The sequence below is a fragment of the Nyctibius grandis genome, chromosome 5 (assembly GCF_013368605.1).
Source record: "Nyctibius grandis isolate bNycGra1 chromosome 5, bNycGra1.pri, whole genome shotgun sequence".
Taxonomy (NCBI): domain Eukaryota; kingdom Metazoa; phylum Chordata; class Aves; order Nyctibiiformes; family Nyctibiidae; genus Nyctibius; species Nyctibius grandis.
In genome coordinates, this window is record NC_090662.1 from 50323540 (window position 1) to 50332832 (window position 9293).

The following is a 9293-nucleotide window of genomic DNA, read 5'->3' on the forward strand; positions in this document are numbered from 1 at the left end:
CCACTTCAGGTCATGTCGTTCAGCTAAACACCAGCGTTAATGAAGGGCCAGCAACAGTTGCCACACCACTTCTCAAAACATAAGTAACCTGCCTTTTCAGTACCTCTTTACAAGGTGTTGGCACAAGTAATTGGAAGATGAGGGAAAGACCGCTGTGGCCCCTCTGCCTGCCTGGATTTTTAAGCAAACGAGCTATTTGCATGAAAGCCTTCACAGACTAAAAAGACCTCCGAAAACCTCTTAAGCGTTGGCCTAGCAGAGAACAAGTGAGGCAGCAACACGAAAGGATCAGTTTGTACTGCGACGTTGCATGGACCTGTTATTTGTTATTTTAAACTGGCTTTGCCAGTAAGGGAAATGAACGCACACTACGGTTCCCTGTTTGCTGGAACCTCCTGGGAAATTGAGAGATTCGGAATAAAACTTAAGGAGGGAAAACTTTTTAAGATTAAGAAGGAAAAACCTTTTTTTTTTTCCTTGCCTCCCCCCTCCTCCAATGTGGAGTGGAGCAAGGGAGAGCGGACCCCATCCCACCCCAAAGGCTGGGCTGGTGGGTTAAGGTTCCTGGGCAGGTGAGCAGGCGGGAAGTCCCCAGCACAGCCCTAGCCCACCCAAACCCTCTACTTTCTGCAGTTATTTTAACAGGTACAATATTAGATGTAATATCACTCCTTTTTGACTTTTTTTTTGCTTGTTTCTCACATATTACAGGGCAAATTCTTTATTGTGGCTGCCCAAAAGGTGCAGCACAATAGGGAATTGTTTTATTAACCAGGGGAGATGATTAAATAGGAGTCTACTGGAGTAAGGGCTTATCTGAAAACAAGGCTTTTTCTTTTCTAAAATTCCCCTTTCCTCCTTTAGTCAAGATAGTCACAGCAGCCTGAAGAAAACAAAGCAAAGGCCCATTCCATGGGTTACCTATTACTGGCAGCTCTGGGAATAGCCCACATATTTTCAGTTCAGTCCCACGCCTCTAAACTCTCTGAGCTGTAACTACAAAGAGAGGGACCAGAGCCTCTTGAAAGCCTTGTTTGGGTAATCATCCAAATAACACAAAAATAGGGAAGCTGAAATGAAACAACTTTCAGATTTCTTATCCTGCTGCCAGAGGAGATTTTAAGTAGTCTCATTTTGGCATTACGAACATAAGCCCAAACACATTAAGTCCATAGAATTCTTTCCTTTTGCTTTGAATCAGGTTATATATGCTACGAAGAGGGGATTTTCTCATAACTAAAGGACTGGGAAAATTTTTCGGTCCCTAAGAGATGTTAAAAAAATCAAATCACTGTAAAATTTCCTAGAGAATAATTAATGTTCAAATAATGATTTTTATTGGCAGAGGTAAAATGGAATAGCTTTATCTACAGCATAATATTAACTTTTCATTATGAAAATAAATGGGAACTCAATGATATTTGTAGCTGATTTTATTACTTCTGAATAGTCACCTCACAATTTTAACTTATTTAAATATTAAAATGCCATGTAAATTATTCCTCTTTTACTAGCAAATGCAAAATAATTTTCAACAAAAGATACATAGTGTGGGAACTTGGTCCCTCTATGCAAGTAAATCAAAATGCTTCTTACATTCATGTAGCTATGCAAAGAATTGAAGGAAAGACTCCAATATAATAAGCAGACATTTTCCCCACAGCTGAGGGAGCAGAGAAGGCTTTCAGTCTATGCACTTTCACAATTAGGCTAACCAAAACCAGGAGGAAAGTAGGTGGGTGTATGATAAAGTCTTACAACATAATAAAGGAGAAAATCCTAAGAAAGAGGAACATTGCTCTTTACTAAAAACAAGACCAAAGGACATTTAGTATACCATAAAGAAGTGCTGTTTCACTTGGTATTCAGTGAATCTGTGGAACCCAAACAAAAGTATCAGAGGGCAAAAAGACTTACTGAGTTTATACAAACACACAAAACATAAAAATAGATGCATATTTCTCTTAGTAATAGAAGGGACATGAATTTCCATTCCGCAGCACATAAACCAGTCTCTGAATAGAGGAGTAGTAGTAGCAAAACATTTCAGAGGGACAGGTTAATTTTGTAGGCAGTGTTGACACAACAGTTCAGTTACTTTCCCTCAAACTTCCAAAGTGCCTCAAACTATCTGTATCTGTATGTACATGTCCTTAGTTTTCTTTAAACTCCAGCTCTGATCTTCCAGGAATATTGGGCCAACATTCCAGACCAGGGCCCTGGCACTTCCCAGCATGCCACGTGGACATAAAAAGCAACCACTGCTCAAGTCTTGAGCATGATCACCTTCTAATCATGCTTTCTTCATGCAAAAATCTAAAAGGTGAATAGCTGGTAACATCCCATTTTTCACCCTTGAGATGTTAAGCTCCGCCAAATTGTTCTCCTACACAATATCTTCCCCCTAGGAGAAGTAATGAATGAATGGCAGATAGTTCAGTTTGCAGGACTCATTTTTTGAAAACACTCCATAAAATATGTATGTACTGAACTTGAGATCATCAGAAAGATGTGCCAAGAATTCATTCTGGTATTTAAAGGGGAAGGAAAGGGAACTATGAACACCAGAGCATCACCTGCCACTTAGGTAAGCTTACTGAACAATATATCTGGATGCATATCTTGGGTGCTTGATCAGAAAGCTGACGGTTAATAAACTGAAATGTTTCATTTGCCATCTTCCAAAGCTGCTCACACTGAGTGTTGTATACGTCTCTTTGGCAAAAATACTACAAGCATAGCAATGCTTTAAAACCCAACTTTAACCCAGCTTTAAAACCCAGCTTTAAACATATCAGTCTATGGGTATAGTTTCAAATGAACTTCTTACACGCAACAATGAGCGGGTGTGCTACTGCTCTCTCCTTCTGTTTCTTGCGTATCTTACACAGTCTCTGGGAACTCCTCTGATCTCCTGGTACGCTGGCGTAACTCATTCAAATTCCAACCCAGCAACAACAGTTTGTTCCTTCTGTTTTGGGCTGATTGGTGAAGTGGGTTGGCTTACCTCGGGATCAGACAAGATCAGTCAGACAATGTGATTTCCAGCACTGATGCAAGGAAAGCTATAAGCAGGACTAAGAGAATGAAAGAGAGGAAGCAAAGTGAAGGGAGGACTTGGAAATAGGGGGAGGAAGCAAGCCCTCCTCCTTTGGCTGTGTGGGAGGGCAGCTTGGCAGCTCAATGAAACCTATTCTAAGAGTGGGATTACATGAAATTATTTCATCTAATCTAATGGCTTGCTGTCCTTAAAAGTGGGGAGGTCTCATTTCTCTCCCACTGGCCACAGACTCCTGACCCTTTCCTTGTGCCAAGTCTGGCTGTCAACAGGCTTTGTGCTCACACCATTCAACTTTTTAAATAGATGGAAACCTGACTTGACACAGGAAAGTGAATAACAGCTTTTTGTTGGGCTAGCTAGTTAAATTGGTTTATGGAGGTGTCAGACAACTGGCAGGACTGGCATGTGAGGAGAGAAACAGGACCATGTGGCCAAGAGTGTGGGCAGAGAGATGTAGGAGGAAAATGTCCCTGTCTGAGCAGCCTTGAGCAGCTGGGTTGGCTCAGCCACGTTGTGTAACTTCATTCTGGCTGCAGCAGCAAGCAGCTCAATGGAGGCAGCAAAAGCTACCTTAGGAACAGGATAAATTGCCTATTCTTTACTGTAGATTACTGTGCATAGGCTGCTGCTGGTACTTTGTCTGCCTTATTTTAAACCATCATAAATATTTATGTCTGCTTTAAGTGCAGCCACGTATATGAATGCAAGACACTAGACTAAATGGTCCAATAGTCAGTGCTGGGATTATAAGTGGTTAAAGGCAGGAAACTAGGTGATCCATCTTCAGAGAGGTTGTGGATTTGTGCTGCTCGATTTACTCACTTGAGCAGATTTGTAAAAGGGACTCAAAAGACTGGTGGCTGATGATAAACCAGCAGGTGAAGGTCATGTTGATAAGTGCAGAGTAATGTACTGAGAAGAAAATCTAAACAAACCTTTAAATGAACTGTCACATCTCAGAAACATAATTTATTTGGGGCAGTTCACTGAAAGCCTTACGTCAATGTTCTATACTGGTAAAACCAAAACTAAACAAACAAAAAAAAAAGAGAGTTAACAATTAATGAGAAAGGAATACAGAATGAAGTGGAAAAGCTCATTATGCCAGTGTAAACATTCATTCTAAGCCCACATTTTGAATACCCCAGGTACCCCATCTGAAAAGGGATAGAGTGAGAGAGTTTTAATATACAGAATAGCTTAATATATAAGAAATTAAGTAGAGAGATAAGACTCTCGAATCTGAAGGAAGGTGAATATTTGATTATTAGAAAAGATGTACATAATAATCTATATCATGGAGAATATAAATAAGAAACAGTTATTTCTCACAGTAGGAGTTCAAAGGCCTGCTGAAAGAAATAATCAGACAGCATAGTTAAACATACACAAAAAAACCCTGTTCTTGGAAGTAAATGACAGAACTGCCTTCTGACTGCAAATGTCAGTAAGAACAAAAATACGAATGAGTTAAAAAAGAGATTAGGCAAAACCATGGAGCATATGGCCAACAGAGGTCACAAAAATCACTGGGTTCTTGGGTCTTTATTGCCTCAGTCCAGCTGTTTCCCAAACCTCTTTTTTTTTTCCCTTCCTTCCCCTACAGCTCACTAGCTACTGGCATAGTCCTAAGTACAGTAAACCTCACAGGTTACTTTTGATTTGCAGATTTGGTCCAGATGTAGCATCACCTCAGCTGCTGTGACCTCTGTAGAGGACTTTCATGTAAGGATTTTCCTCTGCTTTAATATAGCAGTAAAAAAAACAGGCAGCTTGTCCATCTGTAAGCAGATTTTTATTCAATATTGCAGATACAGAACTATTTTTTACATTCTACAAGCCCCAAGTACTCCTCAGAATATATCTCAAAGCAGGGAGCAACTCCCCAGATGTGGAGTCAAGTTCTTTGTCATCACATGATTGTCCCAGTCAGCATATTCTTCATCCAGTCCCAAATCTCTTTCTTTCCTTGCTTTCTTTAGGTATTGAGATGATGTTCTGGGACTGAATTTACCATTTTCTACATTTACAACACTCTCCTCCTTCATGTGGTCCCATTACTTTCTGTAATGGTGTAAATGTTTGTCAGTTAGGTACTTGAACAGTCTGCAATAAAGAGGCTGAAGCAAATTAAGTGGGCGTTGAGGTATATGAAAGAACATCCTTCTGTCTGTTGCAGGGACTATTAAATATAATGGTCCAAATAAGCCTTCAGCTCTGAAAATTGCTGAACCGCTGATTACCTGATGCTGGAAGTAAAGAGACTACCTCATATTTGCCTTGCTTTTATACTCTTCCCTAAACATCTGCTAGTGCCCACTAGCAGACAGGATATGAGGCCAGCAAGGCACTTGGTGTTATCTAGTCGAGTAACTCTTCTGTTAACGATTGGACGTAACATGACAATTGCTCCTTTCCTTGTGTCTTTTCTCCAGCTCCCTAGCAGATCCTTTTTCTTCACTCTAATTTTGATTAAAATGTGTTAAGAGACATGAACTAAATTTTCACCTGCTACAGATTTGCACAGTAATCGTGGAAACAGCAGACAGGGTTAAATGATCTATCTAATACTCTACTTTTTTTTTTTAATCCTCTTATGAAACATATCATATAATTACTTTTCATAATAGTTTTTGCAGCATGCTGCAATGGGATTTGGTGTAAGTGCCTGACTTAGTAGCAGCTCTGACTATTGTGGCATCTAAGTCAAAAAGAGCAGTACAGATGAACTGCTGTGTCCCAAGCTGCCATACCTGGGTCACCAATAATTGGTGTAGAGGATTTATTGTAAAACCTAAAACTAATCTGAGCACACCTCCAGGAGCTGTAGCTCAAACTCCATCCATTGTGAAAGACACATCGGAAACACACCAGGTACACCAAAGAAAATTCCAATTACTGAAAGGATTTAGAAGTTGAAGAGAAGAGACACAAAGAAAATAATGTTCTATATTTAAAAACATGACACAAATACTTTTTTGATACAAATATAATATAGGGTTCTAAATATCTTTGATAAAATTTTTTCTATATAGCAATTTTTTCTTTCAAAAGATATGCTAAATTTGCATAGTGTACTATAACCTACTCCATATTCTGAAAAAAGCTGCTTATTCTTATGCTGACTACATCCAAGGATAAGCAGTGACAGTCCTTGTAGCACTAAATGGGAAAAGATGAGCATAGGATTTGTAGATAAGCAATTGGCAGTATTATTTTCAATAATTTGAAGACTTTTAAACACATAGAAAGCAAAGGAATACAGGAAGAATCTATGGAAATACTCTCAGAACTGTCCCCCTGACTTTAAACCTCCATTAACGATGATATGCTTTGCACTCCACTATGCAATTAATGAAGGGAATATTAATTGTATGCTTTTTGGTCTGCAATGACAGTGTGCCATTCATTTAATATTTCATGGTTTTCTGAGGTTTACATTTAGTTAGGATTCTCCCAAGATCTTGGTTCACACAATAGAAGAATAAATGGTTTCAAACCACAAACTGGAGAATAATGTTATTGTCCCTCCTCTTCCTACCCAAATTTTAATCACATAAGCTTTAAGGACAAGGACCACGTATCCACCAGATAGCCTCTGAGTTAAGGAGTCTTCATACCCTATATGTAGAGTTTAGCTCTCTTTTTGAATGTTGTGTTTAAAATTGCTTCTTAACAGAGTAACACATTCTCACTGGAATTAAAAATAAACTGTTGGCATGCTCATGGTCAGGTTTGATTCCTCAAATATACACATATACAGAAGTAATACTTTATTTTTCTTGTGGCTCTATTTCAGAAGCTTCTGGATCAACTGAGCTGGATCAATTGGTTCATTATTTAACTTTGGGTCATTATTTGATATTTCAAAAGAGGAACTCGTTTTTAGGTAATTTAAGTCTATTTTACAGTGTTTAGAACTGACCTTTGCAACTGAAAATGATTTTGAGAAAAAAACAAGCCTCTGAGTGTGCTCTTGTTTGCTGAATGAGAACATCTTTTAGAGACAAACATCTGAAACAAATGCCCCCTGGAGGTGTGCACTACTCCAGTCATTATAGAGGGAGTTGTCATGTTCTTTAATGCCAGTCCCTGAGATCCTGTCAGTACCTGCACCCATTAAGCCTATCAGTTTTCAACTTTACACCAAAATCCTTGATATTGTTTTCCTGGTGTATGCTTCCAGCATGTCTGTTCTCGTCTTCCTGCACAGAGAGAGACATCTTCTCCAGATGTTGGCTCACATGTGGGCCAGATGCACATTAAGATACAAGCCTTCTCTCCTTGCTAGATTCCAGTCATGCATGAAAAATACTCAAACCCTACCTAAAAATCAGAATAACTCCATCCTTGCAGTCTATTTTTGTGAAGGACAGAAGCAAACGTTTACACCTCCCCTGCCTCATCTCATCTCGTCTAGGGGAACATGGGAAGTATTACAGATAATTCCACAGTGGCAGAAAGCTGCTGTTTCATAATCTTATACTGGCACACTGCCAGTTCATGTATTGCTTTTAAAGGAAATTAGGGCATCATAAAGAATAAGAAATCTTCTAATACACAACATATGAAAATTCTAGGCTGAAGCAGCTTCTAAATCTTTCTCTCACTCCATTTCTTATTAAAAAAAATCAGCAGAGTAGGAATCTGCATATGATGTAATACCTGGAGAAAATTAAATTCACATTTCTATGTGCTTTTTTGAAGCTTTTGCATTGAAGCCAGTGAGAGTTTTGTCTGATCAAGGCCTTCTTACACAAACGAACAACTGCAAATGTGTTAGGAAAGACTGATCTCTGGGGCAGTGAATCACAAGTGTGTGGTGTCCTTTAGGAGAACAAAAAAAAAAAACCTCATGACATTGGTTGGTAATTCATATCCAAAAAAATTTCTTACTTTCATCCTAGCTGGAAGGCGGATTTATTGCACAAAACATTAATTTAAGAATAAACCTGGTGTTAACTTCAGAATAAAGCAATTCAAATAGGACCAATTTAAGACACAGAAATGAAAATAAAAAAAAGATAAAGCTGTATTGAGGTTACTCTCCAGATGGGGTGGAATATTTGATATTGTATTTTCTAGTGGCTTTGTCTCTTTCAAATAGAATAATACAATCAAAACTATCTGAGTCCTTCAGAAATCTAAGACACATTTGCTCTTTCACAGATTTAGCATTAGTTCCAATAAGGGACATAGGTCTCTAATGAAAGGTTTAGGAGGATTTTACATGCCTGAATATTTCTGATAGAGATGCCAGAGATAGCATTCCAGACCAGCTAATATCAGGAAGATTTTCAAAGGGCGGAAAGCCATGTGAGATGCATGTTTGCATCTGACAGACCAAAAAAAAAAAATAGAAGGATGAGACAGTTTACATAGCAGAGATACGTATGTCAAGATGTACATTTGCTCCTGAAGATGTTACCCTGTATTGAACTGGGGTATAATTCCTCACAATGGAGGAGACTTGCCTCCTTGTAAAGGATTGCTCCTTTGAAACTCTTTTGTGCCTCTTGGTCAAGCATATAGTTTTTCCCACCTAATTTGTTAATTATTATTTCAGCAAGAAAACTACCCAAGGCCCAGGCACCCAAACTCTAGAGGATAAAAGGAATATACTCCACTGGTTTCTTACCCATCCCGACGGCTTCTAGTATCCTAATTCCTGAAACAGTATAAAGGAAATATAGTTATCTAATAAAAAGGTATAGAGTCTTTTGAGTTAATGTTGCCTCAGTCCAAATCCACAAAGATGTTTAGATAATTAACTCCCACTGACTTTAATATGTATGGATATTTTTACTATTCAAGCCTAGCTCCCTTATGTTAGAAGATGTAGCATTAGGGGGAAGATGGTCAATACCTGACTGTGATTATGACTGACTATGTAAGCCTGTGTGATTTCTTGAAGGCCTTACTCAAAAAAAACCCATCTCGTTGGTTGGGTGCATAAATCTGTGACCAGGACTGGTATATACAACCAGCTACATAACCACAAAGAGTATGATCTGGCAAGAAACTGCTACTATTAAAGTATATATGCAAAAGTACAGGTTCAGCACTGCAAATATGACTGATATCTAGCAGCAGTGTATGGTGGCAGGGAGGAGCTGGAATGGTTGTTACGCATGGCAGAGAAGTGTCCTATTCTCTTCTGTCCTCCATAGCGAAAATTGCTGTTAGAAACGTGTATTGAATCTGACCCTGGTACAAAGGCTGTAGGCTGTGT